General features: G+C 61.1%; 1 long non-coding RNA gene across 1 annotated transcript; it reads left to right on the top strand.

Annotated features, from left to right (window-relative positions):
* Nucleotides 1-2,952: 2,952 nt before the first annotated feature.
* On the top strand, nt 2,953-8,364 carry LOC131276906 (uncharacterized). The gene is made up of 3 exons (XR_009184131.2): nt 2,953-3,538; nt 6,115-6,251; nt 8,012-8,364. It is a non-coding gene; the product is annotated as an uncharacterized lncRNA (long non-coding RNA).
* The last annotated feature ends 10,130 nt before the right edge of the window (nt 8,365-18,494 follow it).

The raw sequence follows: 18,494 nt of genomic DNA, 5'->3' as shown, positions 1-18,494 counted from the left end.
CGGGCGGGAGAGGGAGACGGATCCACCTATTTGGCAAAGAGACATCCGTGGGCAGCCAATGGCTGCTTCCAAGGGGAGGAGGGACGAGGGGAGCCGGCACGGGGTTGGGGGGGGGGGAGAGCCCCCCGGCGGTTGGAGACCGAAAACAATTTGCCCGATCCACAAGTTCACGTCTAATGAACAAGCGAAGTCCAGCAGTTATGAATTTTTCATTCCAGGCGCCCACTCTGGTCCATTTGGCAGCGGCCACCCCGGCAAATTTGGTGGCTGGGGTGGAAGGGGGGGGGAAGAGGGGGGGAGAGGGGGGCGAGGATGGGAAAACGTGGATTTTTTTTTTTTTAAAGCCAGAAAAAATAAATAAATAAAGGCGCGTCTCCGGGCAGGCGGGCCCCAGAAGGCCTCGGAGAAAGCAGCTGCGCCTCCTCGCCGCGTTTCGGTTTCGGTCTTTTCTCCCGGGCCCCCGCAAGCTCCCTTTTTTTCTGGTTCTATTTTTTCCTCTCTCTCGCTCTCCTTTTTTTTTTTTTTTTTTTTTTTAAATGGAGCCCACACGGGCGAGTGGAAGTTTTCCCCGGCTGTCCTCGCCGGGGCGACAAGCCGGCAGGGTGGGCTGCGAATAGAAGGAGGGGAGAAGGAAAGGGTGGCCGGGAAGTGTCCCCGCAGGCAGCGGCGGCGGTGGTGGTGGCACTTCCCGGGCAGGTGACCCCCAGGCCGGCCCTGGGTCTGGCTGCTCCTTCACCCCCCCCAGGTGGGGGGAGTCTCTCGTTCCCCCACTCATCCCGCAGCGGCCGCTCTCCCAGGCCGGCCCCGCGTGGCCCACGCCCAGCCCCGCACACCCGGCCGGCGGTGCTGCCGAGACGAGGAGCTGCGACAGCAGGATTAAAATAGCCGCCTGTCACAGCCCTGCGCCGACAGGCACTCCACGCAGCCCCGGGCGCGGCAGCCCCCCGGGAGGAGCGGCGGGGTGGCCGGGGCGCTGGTGGCCTCCGTCTGTACCCCGGGGGCAGGGCCGCCAGCCCCCCACGCACACGCCCCGCGGGGTGCTTCTCCGTTCCAAGGTGGCCGAGCCCTCCCCATCCCCAACAAAATCAGTCCGGACCAAGGGCCCGAATGCCGTGGTGGCCTGGGAGCGGGGCAAAGGCATGACAAAAACGAACAACCACCACCAAAAAACTAGGCCCGAGAGAAGGAGAGCCGAGGAAGGAAACCGCCACGCGGAGAGGGCTGGAAAGTGGATAGGGCCTGGGGAAACCGAGTCACAGGAAGAGGAGGGCAGCCCCCTCCCTCCTGGGCTGCCACTGCACCCTCCTGATGGGTCAAGGTGCCACCCCACACCTAGGCCCCAGACCCGCGCCCTAAACGGCCCGTCCGAGGGGGGCTCACAGCCTGCCCAGGGGACAGCAGCGGGCGACGCGGCTCTTAGGGCACCGCGCTCCACAAATCGATGTCACCTGCACGACGGGAAGATGTCAGGGTCGTGACACCAGACCCGCCCCCCCCCCAACCCAGCCTCTCCACCCGGGGAAGCGACCTTACCTCCCAAAGTCAAGACAAGCCTGTCGAGAAACTACACGTGGGGGGGCCACGAAAGCGCTGCAGGACGCAAGTGGCGCTGCAGGACGCAAGTGGCCGTTTGGGGGCGGCCGGAGAAGGCCCCAGCTTGTCCTCTGGAGGGAGGGCGGGGTCAAAGGTCGAGCAGGGCGGGCCCAGAAATAAAGGTGGGGCAGGGGCTGCGAGGAGGAGGGCTCTCGGGAGCCCGGTGGTCCCACGCAAAGCCCCCCTACAAAGGCCTGCGTGCTCAGCACGGGCAGGGCCCGGCTGGTGGGCAGAAAGGGAAGGGAGAACAATTGTCCATTGTCCTTCTCCTCTAGCCACCGGCGGCGACCTTGGAGGTGAGCGGAGAGGATTTCCAGGGAGCAGGTAGCCAGGGAGCCTTCTTCCCTCTCCCTGTCCCTGCCGTGGGGGCGGCCTTTTAGGAAGAGCAGGCGGCTTGAGGGCTGGCTGGGGCACCAGGGTGGCTTGGGGAAGGAGAGACGTGTCCCTCTGTCCCACTCTCTCTCGTGCCGGCACTCATGCCCGGAGACCTGCTCGGGTTCCATCAGAAACGCTCCCAGCTCCCTCCGCCTCCCCCACCCCAGGGCCCTCTCCACCTGCATTCCACCACGCCCTCGGGAGCCCCAGACAAAAGGGGACTGTCCCCCCTTTTGTTGCGAGGCTCCAGGGGGAAGATTACCTGTCCCTGTCGTCAGCCGCCCCAGCCTTCTTGCCCGCTCCCTTGCCCGCCCTGCCGGGGCAAGCGAACCAGAGCCAAGATTAAAAAATAAAAAAAAAACCTTCGGCCCGGGCTTCCCGTGGGCTCTGAGCCACCAGCAAATGCAGGGACTCGGGGGGGGGGGACACGGAGAGAGCCACAAGACCATGGAGGCGGCAGAGAAGGGGGAGCAGGAGAAAAAGCAGCTGAGGGCAAAGGGCGCCAGGATGCTGCAAAGAAGGAGCCAAAAAAAAAAGGGAGATTTAAGGGAGGGGGGAGGAAGGAAAAAAAGCAGTGGAAATGGGGGGGCAAAGGGCTTTCCCACCACTGCAAAGAAAATTCTAGAAGGCAGAAGGAAGACTTTTAAAATTCGCCAGGGCGTTTGGCTTGTAGAGAGGCATGTGTGTGCCTTTGTGAGAGGAAGGCCTTTTAATCTTTTAGTGTGGAGTATATAGAAATTGATTAAAACAGCAACAGTTTTCCACTGGAATATTGTCTAGTATTCGGGCCGGTGTCGGCTGAGAAAAACATGTTCCAAAAGAAAAAGAATGAGCAGGCCAGAGGGAGAGAGGAAAAAGAGGGCAAGACAAACCGGTAAGCCAAACTCTAGAGTGAGAGCAAAGCTGGGCCCAAAAGTGGAGAGAGAGAGAGGACAGAGATGGAGGCAAGGCAGAGTGGGGGGGGGGGGGGAATCAAAAAGAATAAAAGGCCAAAAAGGCAGGGGCCAAAAAAAAAAAATTCTTAAACCTAGCTAAGGAAAAGTGACTGCTTCTAGACAAAGAAAAGTCAAATACCGCGGTTTCCCCAACTCCATAAAATAGTCTAACAGAAACCTGGAGGGTTATTTGGAGTCAAGTAGGAAAATATGTTCAGTACGCCATTCACATATATAATATGAAAAATTCCTCCAGATCAAATTAATCTGCAGCCTGACACATTTTGTGACCGTCCCATCTCTCTGTATCTGTCCATAAGGAAACATCTAGAAATACAAGAGACTGGATTTTTTTAAAGGCCTCTGTTAGGAGGTCTCTTTAGGTTTTTTTTTTTTTAAAAAAATCCTCTTTCCCCAGATCCTGCTTTTCTGGAAGGTTCTGGATTTCGCCTTTCAAACCCCGGCCACAGTCGCTCAGTGTTGCTGAGGCAACTGGCACACGGCGAGTGCAAATAAGTGACAAAACTTACACGGCAGTCACCAGGTGTTTCCGGCACCATCGGACCCCATCTTGCTCTGCTGTCCCTACAGCCTGGCTGGAGAAGGGGTGCAGACAATTTAGGAGGTGCCACCAAGTAAGAGTCCTCGTTCGATGGCCCAGTTCCTGGCATTTTTATCCCCACCCCGTCATCTCTGCTGGAGCCGAAGGCCGATTTCTCGCCAGGCCTGAGATGGCTTCGTGCAAGGCCGCAAAAGAAAGTGAGGGGTGCCGAGCGGGGGGGACCCAGGGACCCACCGGCAAAGGGAGATGGGGGGGGGGAGCGCCCCTCTCCTGGAGCAAATTCCTGGGAGAGTCCAGGGCTGCCAGGAATGAAAACGGGGAAGGCGTCCTCCGCGCAGAGGCTCGGGTGATTTGTACAAAACGGGTTTTTTTTTTTTTTTGGCTGGCGCCGGCCTCGGGCACAGAGCCGGCTGCCAACCGCCCTGGCGCGGGTGGAGTGGGTTTTCCTCCCCGGAGCCCTGCCCCAAAAACCGGGGCCCCGGGGATGCCTCTCCTTTGGAAGCTGTACCCCCTCTTCTCCAGGAGCAGGAAGCACTGGCCTGGGGACCGGGCCAAGCTCTGGCTCCCCTACGCATCACCCACCCCCACCCTCCTGGCACAGAGCAGACCGAGGGGCGAGACGTGGGCATTGGGGGGAAGAAGCCACCTGCCCTGGAAAGCCTTTGCTTTGGCCTCCTTCTCTGGAGGAAACGGGAAATAAAAACCCCACTCTTGGGTTTCGGACTGAGCTCGGAACTTCTTGTGTCGCTCCACAGAGGAGGGAGCCAGGGAAGGTCAAAGTCATCTCCTCTGGCAGGCTGGGGGCGGGGATCGGAGGGGCAGGGGCAGCATGACAGCCTCGTCCCACCTCCCGGCTTGGAAAGCTTCCGTTCAGGGCAGCCCAGGAGGAGGCGAAAAGCCCTGCAGGCTAGCTCTAGGGAAGCACCGAAAATGTGGCCAAAAAAAAAAAAAAAACCAGAGAGAGGCATGGAGAAGGCACCTACCAAAGGCAAAAAGCCTGTGCCCAGCTCCCCCAGTTCACGGGGGGGGGGGGGGAGGGGGGCTATACCTGGAAGGGCCAGAGTGAAGGGCGAGATGTTGAGACACCAAAGGCCACCCCTCCCTCCACCGCCCCGGGCTGGAGAACCGGCCGCGGTGTCTCCCCATTGGTGGCACATCCCGAGGGCAGTGGCCTGCTCGGAGCTCGGGCACACGTCCCCCCCGCTTTGCCGGCTGCCCTGGCCACAGGAAGGAAAGGCAGGGGCAGTGAAGGGGGAGAGGGAGCTCCCGGGAGCCAGGGCACCCACCCCCCAGCACTCCGGGAGCGCCCTGGGCCTGGAGGAAGCGGCTTTCCCTGCAGGACAACAGCCCCCCCCCCGGGGGGGGGGGGAATTTCACTGCTCCAGGGATGGGGTGGGGGGAGCTGGGCCGGCCCTGCCGGGGCAAGCAGCTTCCCCCCGCGACGCACCGAGTTGTTCTGTGCATTATCTATTTATTATCGGGATGCCGGCCAAGGACACCCGAGAATGCTCAGGGCCCCGGTGGCGGCCCGTCCCCAAAGAAGCAGACATGGGGGTGCCCGGGGCTCCCGCCCCAGCCGGCCCCCGGCGCTGCTCCGCTCTTCCCAGCTGCCTGCCTTTTCTCACCCTCTCTCCCCCTCTCCTCCAGCTCCAACACAAACTGTTTGCCCCGGGAAGTCTCCCTCTATGACCCGATTCAGCACACACAAGAGAAAACTGTGGGCGACAGACGCAACGGCCTAACCAACTTGAGTTAATTAATGCTAAGAAAGAAAAGAGGCACCCTCATGCTGTTGAATCACGGTTCACTAGCCCTTTCAGCTCGCTGTGGGTGGAGGAAAAAAAGGAGAGGCTTTTTGGTTCAAATATTTTTGGGGGACGAACAGAAAACAAAAACACCGCGGAAGGGCCAAGGAAGGAGAAGCTGCCGGATACCTGCCCGGAGGGGCATCGGCGAGAGAAGGGAGCCGGGCAAGGGTGGCCGGCGCATGGAAAGAAAAAAAGCAGGGGGGGGGGGGTTATCCCTGGATCCCATCGCCGGCCTGTTCAAATCCTTCGCTCCAAAAAAAACTGAGAAACTAAGATAGAGAAATAGATTGCCAAAAAGCCCCAAACCAATAACCCGATGGAAGCAGAAGCCGAGAAATGTGTGAAGGGTGCAGAAAACCGGCCAGTGTTCCAAAAAATGTAACCGTGCAGGAAAAAAAAGGAAGAGGTGGTAATGGGGGGGGGGGGGGGGAGAAAGGCAGGGACAACAGCTGCGGTTTTGCTTTCCAGATGTTGACGGCGAAATGCAACTGGTCAAGGAACGTGGCCACTTTTTCACCTTCGTCCCCGGAGGTGTCCAAATCGCGCAATGACACCCCCGGAATGCGGGGGGTGGCGTGGACAGGTCGGGGAGGCTGGGGAGCCACACGGCTGCAAGGTTTTTTTTTTTATGGGTCCGCTCATTTTTCCAAGCGTTCGCTCCACCGCCGGGGGCGGAGGGAGCAGCAGGCCTGAGAAGCAGGCCAGAACGGCTGGAAGACGTTTTTATTTAAATTATTGTGATCATTTTGTAATGGGACCTTTTCTTGACACCGTCCCTGGCCCCGCGCTGCCTCAAAAACAAGTCTGGGTTTTGTGTTGTATTTTTTTCTTACTTTTTAAGGAAGGACAGCCCCTTGGTGTATTTTCACAAGGTGGACACACCCGGGTGACTCCACCCGGCAGAAGCAGCAGCCTTTCGGGCCCCCGTGAAATGGAGTCCTGAAGTTCAAGGGCGCTGGGACGGATGCGCCTGAAGAGGTAGCTCCCGTCCCCCCAGGCTGTGTCAAACACCTCTCTGCGCCCAGCACGTGTTGCAACCCAGATGTGCTGTTTCTGCGACTGCCACGTGCACGGGCTGCAGAGAAGCCCACCTGAAAACGGGGGGCAGCCTGGCAGGGGGCACGTGTGTGGGTGGCACACAGGGCCCGGGCCAGAGCAGAATGTCCAACAGTCGTGGGGACCACAGGAGCCAGGCCTCGCCCCTGGCCCTGCCCCGAGAGTGGTGGGTGGCGGTGAGGTCCCTCCAGGGACAATGCAGCACCCCCCCCCCCCCCCCCCGCCCCCGTTCCCTGCCCAGAAGTCTGCAAGGAGATGAGAGGAAGAACAGCGGGCCGAGGGGACAGTGGCCTGGGGAGGGGGGAGCGGGTCCCTGGGGGGGATCGGGTCCCTGGGGGGGATCGCCCCGGGAAAGGCAGGCCAGGCCTTGCAGATGCGCTCGCCTTCCCCTTGCCCCGCTCCAGCCACCCCCCCACCCACCCCCCCACCCCTGGCTCCCTCCTTCACTTTCACTCACCCTCAATTTACTTTATGATTTTAAAATGACATTGGGAAAAAGCAGGAAAGACAAAAGCACTGCAGGCAAAATACCTCCCACAGTATATATCCCTCCAAGGTGGGGGGGGAGGTTTCTGCTTATGTAAAAAAAAAAAAAAAGACCGAGGCGAGGGCTCCCCGAAAAACCGAACAACAAGGAGGAAAAGAAGAGAAACAAACGCGTTTAATGAAAAACACCTGAAGCAAATGAAGCATTCGCTCCCTTTGCGAAGGGGAGGCACTGCGCGGCCCCTGGCGCCTCGCCGGCTCGAGCCCCCACCCCCATTTCTCCCCCCCCCCTTTTCCCCTTTCTTTCCGACTTGGGGGGAGCTGAGTTTTCCCCAAGCCCCAGGGAAGCAAAGCTCCTTTTCCCTCCAAGCAAGTCTTAGGGGGAAAGGCCCAGCACCAGCCGGGTGCAACCTTGCGCCTCCCAGCACTGGAGGGGTCCCTCTCCCAATCCCCCTGCCCCCTGCTTTCCCTCCCCAAATCCGGCCCTGGGGCCGGCAGACAGCTCCCTCCCCAGCCAGGGGCGCGCGGGGGACCGCCAGGGCAGGTGATCTTCCCAGAAAAGAAAGATCGGTTCACCACGATTGAAAAGATGACAAGGGATCCGAGCAGACACTTCAGAAAGACCCCAGATTCCTCAATCCCCCCCCCTTTTTTTTTAAGGGGAGGCGGGCCGGGCAGCACGGCCCTAATCCCTGTACCCGCCGCCTGGGGGATGTGGTCTCAGCTGGCACAGGGGTACCCAGAGTCCGGCTCCTTCTTTTTTTTTTTAAAGCGCTCTTGCAGTGGGTCAGGGCCAGAAGCGGGGGACAGAAGGGGAGTGGGTGGCCTCTGAATGGGGGTGGGAAGGATAGGGGGAAGGAGAGCGAGACTGCGATCTCGGGGCGGCCCCAAGTTTCCCCGGCTTGTGCCAGTTTGGGGGATTTGCGAATCAGACCGGAGCGGAGGGAAAAGGGGCGAGAGAAGAGCCCGCCTGACAAAACTAGCCGGCCCTGCCCCAAAGCGGCACGTTTTCCATCCTGAAATAAGGCAGCGCCGAGGACACAGGGGAAGGGGACAGAGGAGTTGGTCCTCACTCTTTAATTATTCGGATGGTTAGCATTATTTAAAAAGGGAGAGAGGAAAAAAAAAAAACCACACACATTAGCCAATGATAGATTCTAACCCTCAACAAAGCCGGTATTTTTCTCTGATTACAGACTTTGTCGCGGCAAACCCGGGCTCCGACGACGAGAGGCAGCCCAAAAGCGCACACCCCGCGAGGAGACGCAATTTGATGAAAATCGCCACCGTTCCTGGCATTTCTCGAACGCCTTTCCGAGGCCCCCCCACACACACACCCGGCCCGGTTCTACCAGGGGTCCCGCCACCGCCAGCTCCGTGCCCAGGCAGGCCGGGCTCGCCAGCTCTGCGATGCCTCACGGGCATGCTCTTTCGCTGTCCTTTGTTTTTGTGGCTTTTTTTTTTTTCCCCCACAGCCTCGGCCTTACTGCTTAAAATTTAAAATAGATAAATAAAAATAAAAAAGCAATAAAAATCCTTTAAAAATGTAAACCTATTAAAAAAAAAAAAAAGATGACCAGAATAAGCAAAAAGGAGAGCGAAATGGAGCTTGGGAAGCGGGGCGACTGCAGGCGGGGTGGGGGGGCCCGCAGGATCAGCTGCCCCTTGGGGTCCTCTCACCAGCCCAGGGCAGCTGGGGCGGGCTGAGTCATTTGCACGTGGAGAAGGAAAAGGCCCTAATTCCATCAAAGCTCCCTCAAGTAATTTGGGGGATGAGAACGCGGGTTTAGGGCCTGTTTCAGAGGGTCCCCAGGCACCTGGGCGCTTTCTCCGAACGCGTAGGGGTGGGCACAGGTGGTTAAAGCTGGAGCCCAGTTTCCTCCTCCGACAGGTTAACTCAGATCCACTGGGCTCACATGCTCTTTTTCCCGTTTCCCATCCCCTCCCCCGGCCTGCCCAGGAGGAGCTGCAAAAGGGCTGGTGACCAAGGGGCAGGGAGGTCTCAGCACCCCAAATCCAGGGAAAGGATGTGTGGATCGGAAGGGATGGAGAGGTGGGGACGCAGGGGGGAGCTCTGAAAGTTTCTTAGTGGCTTCGCAACTCCCCGGCCTGCAGGCAGAAGAGAGGAAAAGGGAAAGTGCATTCCCTGCCACTTAGTCACATTTCTTCCCCGTGTTCGCTGGAGGCCAAACACCCCCGAACCCCCGCCAACCCTCCAAACAAACAAAATCTCCCTGGTAAAATTCCCAGCCTCCACCCTCCAAGAAGACGCGCCGGCGGAATAGATGGAGGCGGCTCGGGGGGCGTCCGGGGGGGCGACGACGCGCTCCCCCCACCATGAGCCGAGGTAAAGGGGGCCTCCTCCGGAGCGAGCCCCAAAGTCGCCCTTGGATTTCGGGGGCTGTTAAGACGCCAAGATAGCCCTCCTCCCCCGCAGCCAAAGCATAACCGGATCCAGCCACATCGCCACCGGTTCCCAAGCCCTTGCGCGCGCGCCCCCCCCCCCCCCCCCCGGGCCTCGGGAAGTCGGCGCGCGGGCGCACGAGGAAGGAAACTGAGGCACAGGCGGCCCCAGTTCCCAACCCCGCGCGCCGCGGCACCGACCCACCACCCCTTTGGGCGACGGCTTTTGAGCCTGCAAACGGCGAGCTCGCCAGAACCGGGACGGGGCCTGCCTCGACGCCCGCGCGGGGTGACTTTGGCGGGTTCGCTGGTTGGGATGAGGACCCCACCCCTAAAAATACGTATATATGGATGTGAGCTGGGGCTACGGCAACGCGGAGCGACCCCTCTCCGTCCCCTGGCGGCGGTCACTGTCGAAGGCCTCGCCCAAGGCCGCCGCCCCTTCGCACCCGCTCCGGGTTTCCCCGCACCTGCCCGCGCCCCGCGCGGCTCCTCCCGCGCGACCCGGCCGCGCGCCTTGGGTGGGTGCGTCCCAAATCCGGGCCCTCAAAGAGGCCGCTTCCCGCCTTTTCGCCGCCGCGCACAGCCCGCCGGTGGCCAGCGCCCGCGGGGTCCGAAACGCCCGCCCCGTCGGGGCGAAGCGCTCCTTTTCGCGGCCCCGCGGTGCACGTCAAGGTGGCCGCCGGCACCCAGGCTCGGCGACCTGGAAAGCACGCAGCCCTTTCTGGCCTGGACCACCGGAAGCCTCCCGCCGACCCCGCACCCACCCACGTCCCCCCAGACAGGAGCCGATCGGAGCGGAGGCGAGAAAATGCCACGCGCGCCACGCAAACCGGAGAGGCGACAACGCAGGGAGCGCGTGGACGGCCAGAGGCGCGCTCGGGGGGGCTCGCCTAGGGGCACGGGTGGCACGCGCCCTGGGCGCAGGGCGGCACCCCTCCGCGGGAAGGCGACCCCGCTCCTCGCCTTGGGGAACCCGGAGAAAGCTCGGAGAACCGTCGAAACTTTCCTCGATTGGCACTTTGAAGCGCCTGTGCTGGAGGACAGCGGCGCGGTCCTTCCCACCCCCCGCTCCTCCGCTGGGATGCGCCCCTGAGATTTTCAGAGGTCGCCCCACCCTTGTAAAAACCAGCCGCCCGCCCTCGCTCGGGCCGTCCCTTGGTGCGCGCGGGGTGGCCGCCTCCGTGCCCAAGGCGCACCTGGGGAAAACGCCCGGGGACTTGGTGGCGGGGGCCAGAGCGGCCAAGCCGGACTCGGGGGGCAAGTGGAAGTTTCGCCCGAGGAGGTGGGGGTGCGGGGCCATTAAATGGCCTCTTTGTGGAGAGGAATCGCGGGCCGTCATTCAGGATTAATTTAAGCAGGAACGACAAACACACACCAAAAGGCAAGGTCTCGGCCGCCAGCGCCCACCCCTGCGATTGTGTTTCGGGGAGCTCAGTGGGATTAGTCGGGGCGGACCGGCCCTTCGGGGGAGGGGGGTCCCCGGCCTTTTAAGAATGTGGGGCGTCCGCGGCAGGAACGGGGAGGGCCACTCCCGCCTCGCCCCACGTCCCCGTCTGGCGCAATGGGTTTGGCAGCTTTGGGACGCAGCCGAGTGGGGGTGGTAAAAATCCAAGTCCAAGCGGGAAAGAGGGGGGCGGTTCTTACGTATATTTAAATATATATATATAAAGGTACAAATTTCTAATATAAATATAGCATATGCAGGGGCGCTACTGGGCAGCAGTTCTGGGGCATCTCACCTGCAGCCCAGGGACATTTGGGGAGACGCATGTTCTAGGAGAAATGGGGGAGGTGGGGAGCAGGCCTCTGCTTCCGGGCTCCCTCCTCCCCACCCCCCAGCCCGAAAGCGGCTTTGGAACTCGATGCCTCGGGCAACCTGGCAGGTGTGCGGCTCACGTGAGGCACACGCGTGTCCGAGCCAGGGCTGTGGGTGGGCGCCCTCCCACCCGCCCTGGGCGTGCAGGCGGAGCGCGCAGCCACCTGAGCCCGGGACCCCGATGGGGCCACCCGAGCAGCCAGCGTGATTGGGACCCCGGGTCCGCGGGCGTGTAGACTCGGGACCCGTGTGATGCCCTTTAAGGACGCAAATGTGCGCGCGCGTGCGCCCCAGCCACGCGCGCGCGCGTGTGCGTGTGTGTGTGCATTGCTGGGGATCCCCGATGGGGCGCCGGCAAAGCGCGTGCCGCGCGTGCGGGGACCCAAGCGGGGTACCAGGCGGGGGCATAGCTTGAGCGTGCACGCGCCCTGCCGGGCTGGCGGACACGGGCGTCCGCCCCTCGGGGTCCCCGTCGGGTCCCTGGGGCAGGAGTGCGCGCGCGCGTCCTACGGGTGGCCACGTGCGCCAGGGCCGCCGTCGGGGGGCCCTGCGGAGCCCGGATCCGGCCCCAAGGGGCAGGGCGGGCTTCCTGGCGAGGCCTCGGCGGGATGTCGTTGGAGCCTTGTTGGTTTTGGCCAAGGCAGCTCCAATGGGGGAAGCCCCGGGGAGCGGGCAGGGGGGTGGAACAAAGAAGGAGAAAGGGGGGTGGGAGGTCGGCGGAGGAGGAAGCACCCTGGAACGCGGAGGGCCCGGAGGGGTAGGGGCTCTTGGAGGCCCCCGTCTGGGTGGGGGGGGGGGGGGTCAGAGGGCTGGCAGGCCGGATGGCCCTTTTTCTGCCTTCCAGGACCCGGTGCCTAGCTGACTGCTGCTACACACTGAATCCCGCCGGGCCTGCAGCTCTCCATCTCCGGCCACGTGGAAACCCAACTCAGGGCACCCAAGCACATCAGGAAAATACAGGACACTCCAAAAGTTGTGTCACTGCCCTGTGCATAGCCTTGGCTGTCCCTGGGGGGGTTCTGAGTGCCAGCCCCCACCCCACTTGGAGCCAAGGAGCATTTGGGGTGGGGACACTCAAGTGTCCCTGGCAGAGAAGAGGCCAGCCGCCCCCTCCCCCTGCTGTGCTCTAGAACCTCAGTTTTCCCCGCCTGGGAAATGGGGACGCGGTCCCCCTTGGAGACACGGGAGCCACGGCAGGCACGGCCGTGGCAGGGAGCCCGTCTGGCTGCGGAATCCCGCTGCCCCGCTCAGTGGCCTCCTGACCTTGAGCACCGCAGGTCACCTGGCGGCCTCCTGGTCTGTAAAACAGATTACTCACACCTGCCCCGGGTCGGGCAGGTGACGGGAGGTAACGGGCACCGCCCGCCCACCGCCCCGGCGGTGATTGCTCGGGAGCTGGGAGCTGTTATTTTTATTGTGAGGCGTCTATGTGGCTGTGACAAGCTGTGACGCTCGGTGCGATCGCGTGAGGCTGGCTGCGCGCGCGACGGTGCCGCTGTGTTGTGTGTGCGCGCGCGCGTGTGACAGGTTGTGTGAGACTGTGCGTGGACGACAGATTGTGCCGGTGTGCGGCTGTGCCTGTGACAGCCTGTCACCGCGACAGACTGCGGGTGGCGGGGTGTTGCGGGCACCGACAGTGAGAAGAGATGGGGCGACAACGGGGAGGTCAGCCCCCTTGTGCCTCGGTTTCTCCGCTAGCTCCGAGTCGTGCCCCGCCGGCTTGCAGGTGACCGCCGGGTCACAGGTCAGGGGGGCCTCAGCCTCCCTCCCGTGGATGGCTCAAGGGCCGCCCCCCTCCGCCCCCAAGCTTGGGGGGACCCCAGGGCGGGGAGACGCCCAGGCCTGGCCAGCTTTCGGCTCACCCTGAGCCCGTTTCCCACAATTCCTCTGAGCGCCAGGCCTGGGCAGGGCTGGGGGAGACATGGGAGCGGAGGAAAAGGGGATTTGGGGAAAGATTGGGGGGACAGAGAGAACCCGAGAGAGAGAGGAGGAAGAGAAGTGGCACAAGCGGCTCAAGGCCTGAGGATTCCGGTCGGGGCAGGCTGCCGGGGTCCCCAATACCAGTCGGCAGTTACTGGGCGCTGCTTTTGCAGGCTTTGCCCCCAATCCAGGAGCCGCTTTGGGGCCTGCACCCCACATCTAACCCCGAGAGAGGGGTGAGCATAGCGACACGTGGCCGGGCCGTGAGTCCGAGCCAGCCCCCCCCCCCGCCTTCCTCGGGGTGGGATTCCCCTTCCTCCAGGACCACGGTGTCCCATCTGTAGAGGGGGAAACTGAGGCTGAGAGGAGGACGGGCACCGAAAGCAGCCCCTCCTCGGCCCCCCCTGGGGGGGACAGCTGGCAATTCAGGCCCGCGAGGCTTCGCCCGACGCGGTGAAACCCCACCACCAAGCCGGAAAACTCCCGGGGGGGCCGTGCGCCCCCCCCAACTCGCCCGGCTACTCCTGGCAGCGGGGGGCGCGCCCCCGTCGCCCGGTTCGGGGACCCCTGCTGCTGGGCGGGTGGCTCGGGCCTCAGGCCTCTGCCCGATGTGTCCCATCAGCCCGGGCCCCCCATGTCATTCGTGGGCAGGGCTTGCCATGGGGAGGGGGGGGGACAACGACAGGACAGCGTCACGGCACCCCCCCACCCCCACCCCCGAAAGCGTGTCTTTGATACTCGCAGCCCCGGCAGCGAAAAACAAGTTTCCACAGGGCCGCCTTGGGCCGTGGCCAGGCCGTCCTCAAATAACATTTGAAGTTACTTAGCAAACTTTGTTTAGTGCCGAGAGAGGCGCGGGCAAGCAGGTTGGGGGGGGGGCAGGAAACCGGTTCCTCCAAAGTCCCTTTGCCCTCTGGGGGCACAAGTGCCCCATGTGAGAGGCCTGGCTCCCCACCCCAGCGAGAGGGGCCCCCAAATCCTGGCAATCTGGGGGAGAAGGGACCACGGCACCCGATGGCTGAAGGCTTGTCTCCCACCGCTCCGGGCCCCGCGATGGGCCCCGAGATGCCCACCCCAGGCTCCCCGTGGCAACGCCAGGCCCGGGGACGGGGCGTCGGAAAGAGGGACGGCCCCTGTTTCTGCTGCAGCCCCCCCCCTCCTGCACCCCAGCTGCCAACCTTGAGGCGAAACAAAGGAGATGGGGTTGCAGGAGCTGGCTCTGAGCACCGCCTTCCCCCCCACCCCACCCCCAACCCCGCCACGGGACCCAGGATGCCTCTGGCACCCACCTGCCCCCGTCCCCCCCAAATCCCCATCTCCAGGCACCAGAGAAGGCCCGGGCGAGCCAGAGATGGCGGCTTTGGCAGTGAGGTTGGCGCTGATGTGAGGGGGAAGCGGGAGGCGATGCCAAAAACGGTGAGCCATTATAGGCGAGCGGGCGAGGGAGGGAGCAGAAGGGAAGATGGAAGCAAGGCGGGCATCCTTGCCCAGCTCCGGGCCGCCGGGGAGGGGGGGTGGTGGGCAGCGGGAAAAGGCGGCCCGCGCCCTTCCAGGGCACAGGCCTGGGGGCACGGGGTATGCGAGCCCAGGCACTCCACCCCCCCAGGCCCCCCAGCCCCCTGCCCCCCGGCCGCCCGCTTCAAAATGGAGACTGGCAGCAACAGCCGCTCGGCTCTGCCCGGGCACGGGGTGGGGGTGGCGGGCCGGCAGGGCGCCAAACCAAAATGCCACCAGGCCGGGCACGGCGCTTGCCAGCCCGCGCCACCGAGCCCCCCGGCCCGACGCCCTGGGGGCCCGGAGGGAGACAGGGTGGAAGGAGTCAGGGGCGCCACCGGCCGACCCCACGCGGGCGAGGCCAGGTACCACCACCTCCCACACACAAAGCCACGGGCAGGTCCCCAAGATGGCGCAGCCTGGCAGTGCCAGGGTGACGGTCTGGGGTAAAAATAAATGGGAGGCCGCCCCGGGAGAGGCTAAATCCAGGGCTCCAGGTGGAAGTGCCACTCTGGGCCACCAGCTGCCCCCGCCCCACCCCCCAAGCACCAAGCTGCCGGGGTAGTTCCCCCACCCCCGAGGCCCGGCTGCTGCCCGCGACGGCCCCAGCTTGCCCTCCCAACGCACGTGCCCCTCGCACGGGGGAAGGCGCCTAAAGGTGACAGGCCAGCCCGACCACCTCTGCGAAAGCGGCAGCCCGCCCGCGTGTCCCACCTGTCCTCTCCGCAGCCCCCCCGTGTGCCAGGTCCGCCGTCCGCCCTCACGCCACAGGGCACCTTTGCCGCTTCTGCTCCTTGCCGATGCCCCCCCCGGGGCCTAGAACGGTGCCGGGTAAACATTTGCCGAAGGAATGCACGGCAGCCCCCTTCAGCCGCAACCCCCCGGCCCGCAGCAACAGCTGGGTGCCCGGCCAAGCGTGGGAGAGGGCACCGGGCCTGGCTCGTGGGTGCCAAGAGGGAAGAAAGGGGCTGAGGCAGGGGGAAGAGGAGTCCTGAGATAGAAGACGAGCCGCAGGTCAGAGTGGTAAGGAGGGTTCCAGGGCCTCCTCAAATGGCGGTGTGGGGCTCCTCTCTGAAATCTGGGAAAAGCCAGAGATGCTGTCCCCATTGGCGGGACCGAGGCCCTTTGACCCTGGAGCTGGACGCACCTTGTCTCCGTCTCCTGGCTATAAAATCAAGCACCTCGTGTTAAGCACCGTTTTGAAGCATGTTACTCTTCTGATCCTTATCGCAACCCCACGAGAGGGGAACCATTGCTTAATAAAGGAGGAAACTGAGGCCCAGAGAGGTTCGGTAACTTGCCCGAGATCACACAGCAAGCTTGCAGACTGTCTTTTAATAACGGTACCTGCCTCGCCCAGGATTTGGGGAGACAGGCTCGGAGGCTCTCGCACACGTGGCGATTCCCGTGGCCAACGTTCATCTCATCGCCATTCTTCTAGAAAGGGAGAAAGCCTTATCCGTCTACTCTCTCTAGAGGCAGGACTGGGGGGGCAGAGGGCAGAGGGCGAGTGGGACAGCCGGCTGAGGTCAGGGAGCCTCAGAAGCCGGCCTGGCCCCTTCCCCTCTTGGGGAGCAGGGTAGTGAGGAGGGGGTGCCCAGCCGCTGGGGCCCCCCAGGTTCCCCCCACACACACACCAGCCTTCTGCCAACTCAAGGCCGGGATTCGGGAAGCCTCTGCCTATCGGTGATTGAACTGAGCACCCAAAGCCGGCCAGCAGGACGGGGGGCCACGGGGGGGGGGTGCCAGGAGAACAGGCCTCCCCCCTCAGACCGCCGTTTCCAGCCAGCACCCGGGGCCAAGTGTGGGTTGCAGATGTGAACGCACGTGGAGGCAGGACTGCGCCGTGGGTCGATGACATGCGTGTGCGCCACACGGCGGCGGGGTCTGCGCGTGCCTCGGTGTGCCTGATGACGCCCGGGCGTGGGCGTGTCTCTTTCCACGTGTGTCTGTATTCCTGGGTCTCCGTGTGTTTCCATGTGTGTGTGTTTGTGTCTGTGTCTATTTCCATGTGTGTCTGCGTGCACCTGTGTCTGTGTCTCCATGTGTGTTTGTGTGTCTGTGTCCATGGGAATCTCTGGATCTGTGCCTATTTCCGTGTGTATCTGTGTGCATCTCTGTGTCTCCGTGTGTGTCTGTGTCTATCTCTGTGTCTGTATGCACCTCCATGTCTGTGTCTCCACGTGTGTTTATGCCGTGTGCCCGTGTCTATTTCCATGTGTGTCCGTGTGCATCTGTCTCCATGTTTGTGTGCCTGTGTGTCTATTTCCATGTGTGTCTGTGTCTCCATGTGCTTGTGTGTTTATTTCCGTGTGTCCACGTGTGACTTTGTATTTCTGTATCTCCATTTCCATGTGTGTCCATGCGCATCTCTTTATTCATGTCTATGTGTGTTGGCATGTCTGTGTGTCTATTTCTGTATGTGTCCCTGTGTGTATTCCTGTGTCTCCGTGTGTCTGTTTCCAGTGTGTCCATGTGAATCTGGATTCCTGTGTCTCCGTCTGTTTCCATGTGTGTTTGTATCTATTTCCATGTGTCCGTGTGCATCTGTGTCTGTCTCCATGTGTGTTTGTGTCTGTGTGTCTATTTCCATGTGCATCTCTGTATCTGTGTCTATTTCCACGTGTGTCCGTGTGCATCTCTGTATGTCTCCATGTGTGTTTATGCTGTTTGCATGCCCGTGTCTATTTCCATGTGTGTCTCTGTATCTGTGTCTCCATGTTTGTATGTCTATTTCCCTGTGTCCATGTGCAACTCTGTATTCCTGTGTCTCCATATGTGTCTCCGTTTGTCTGTGTCTCTTACTATATGTGTCCGTGTGTTTCTGTATTGCTGTCTCCATGTGTCTATTTCCATGTGTGTCCCTGTGCATCTCTGTGTCTGTCTCCATGTGTATTTGTTTGTGTGTCTGTGTGTCTATTTCCATGTGTGTCCATGTGAGTCTCTGCATCTGTATCTATTTCCATGTGCATCTCATCTGTTTCTGTGTGTCTGTGTGTTTGTGTCTATTCCCAATGTGTCTGTGCATCTCTGTATCTGTGTCTCCATGTGTGTTAATGTTGTTTGTGTGCCCATGTGTCTATTTCCATGTGTGTCTCTGTATTTGCCTCCATGTTTGTATGTCTATTTCCATGTGTCCATGTGTAACTTTGTATTCCCGTGTCTCCACGTGCGTCTCCGTGTCTGTGTGTCTATTTCTATATGTGTCCAGTTCCATGTGTGTCCGTGTACATCTCTGTATGTCTCCATGTGTATTTGTCTGTGTGTCTATTTCCATGTGTGTCCATGTGAGTCTCTGCATCTATTTCCATGTGCATCTGTTTCCGTGTGTCTGTGTTTGTGTCTATTCCCATGTGTCTGTGCATCTCCGTGTGTGTTAATGTTGTTTGTGTGCTTGTGTGTCTATTTCCATGTGTGTCTGTGTACATCTCTATCTCTGTCTCCGTGTGTGTTTGTGTCTATTCCCATGTGTCCATCTCTGTATGTTTCCATGTGTGTTTATGTTGTATGCTTGTGTGTCTATTTCCATGTGTGTCTGTGTACATCTCTATCTCTGTCTCCGTGTGTGTTTGTGTCTATTCCCATGTGTCCATCTCTGTATGTTTCCATGTGTGTTTATGTTGTATGCTTGTGTGTCTATTTCCATGTGTGTCTGTGTACATCTCTATCTCTGTCTCCGTGTGTGTTTGTGTCTATTCCCATGTGTCCATCTCTGTATGTTTCCATGTGTGTTTATGTTGTATGCTTGTGTGTCTATTTCCATGTGTGTCCGTGTGCATCTCTATCTCTGCCTCCGTGTGTGTGTCTAGTTCCACATGTCCATCTCTGTATGTTTCCGTTTGTGTGCTTGTGTGTCTATTTCCACGTGTCCGTGTGTCTCTGTGTCTCTGTGTGTTTGTATGTCTATTTCTGTGTGTCCATCTCTGTATCCCTGTGTCTCCGTGTGTGCCTGTGTCTATTTCCGCGTGTCCGTTTGCGTCTCTGGATCTGTGTGTCTCCTTGTGTGTCCGTGGGTCTGTCCCTGTGTCGGTGTTCCGCGTCGG

The sequence above is a fragment of the Dasypus novemcinctus genome, chromosome 30, assembly GCF_030445035.2.
Source record: "Dasypus novemcinctus isolate mDasNov1 chromosome 30, mDasNov1.1.hap2, whole genome shotgun sequence".
In the NCBI taxonomy this organism is placed as follows: domain Eukaryota; kingdom Metazoa; phylum Chordata; class Mammalia; order Cingulata; family Dasypodidae; genus Dasypus; species Dasypus novemcinctus.
Note: the sequence above shows the minus strand (reverse complement) of the source record. Positions and strands in the feature narration are given on the sequence as shown.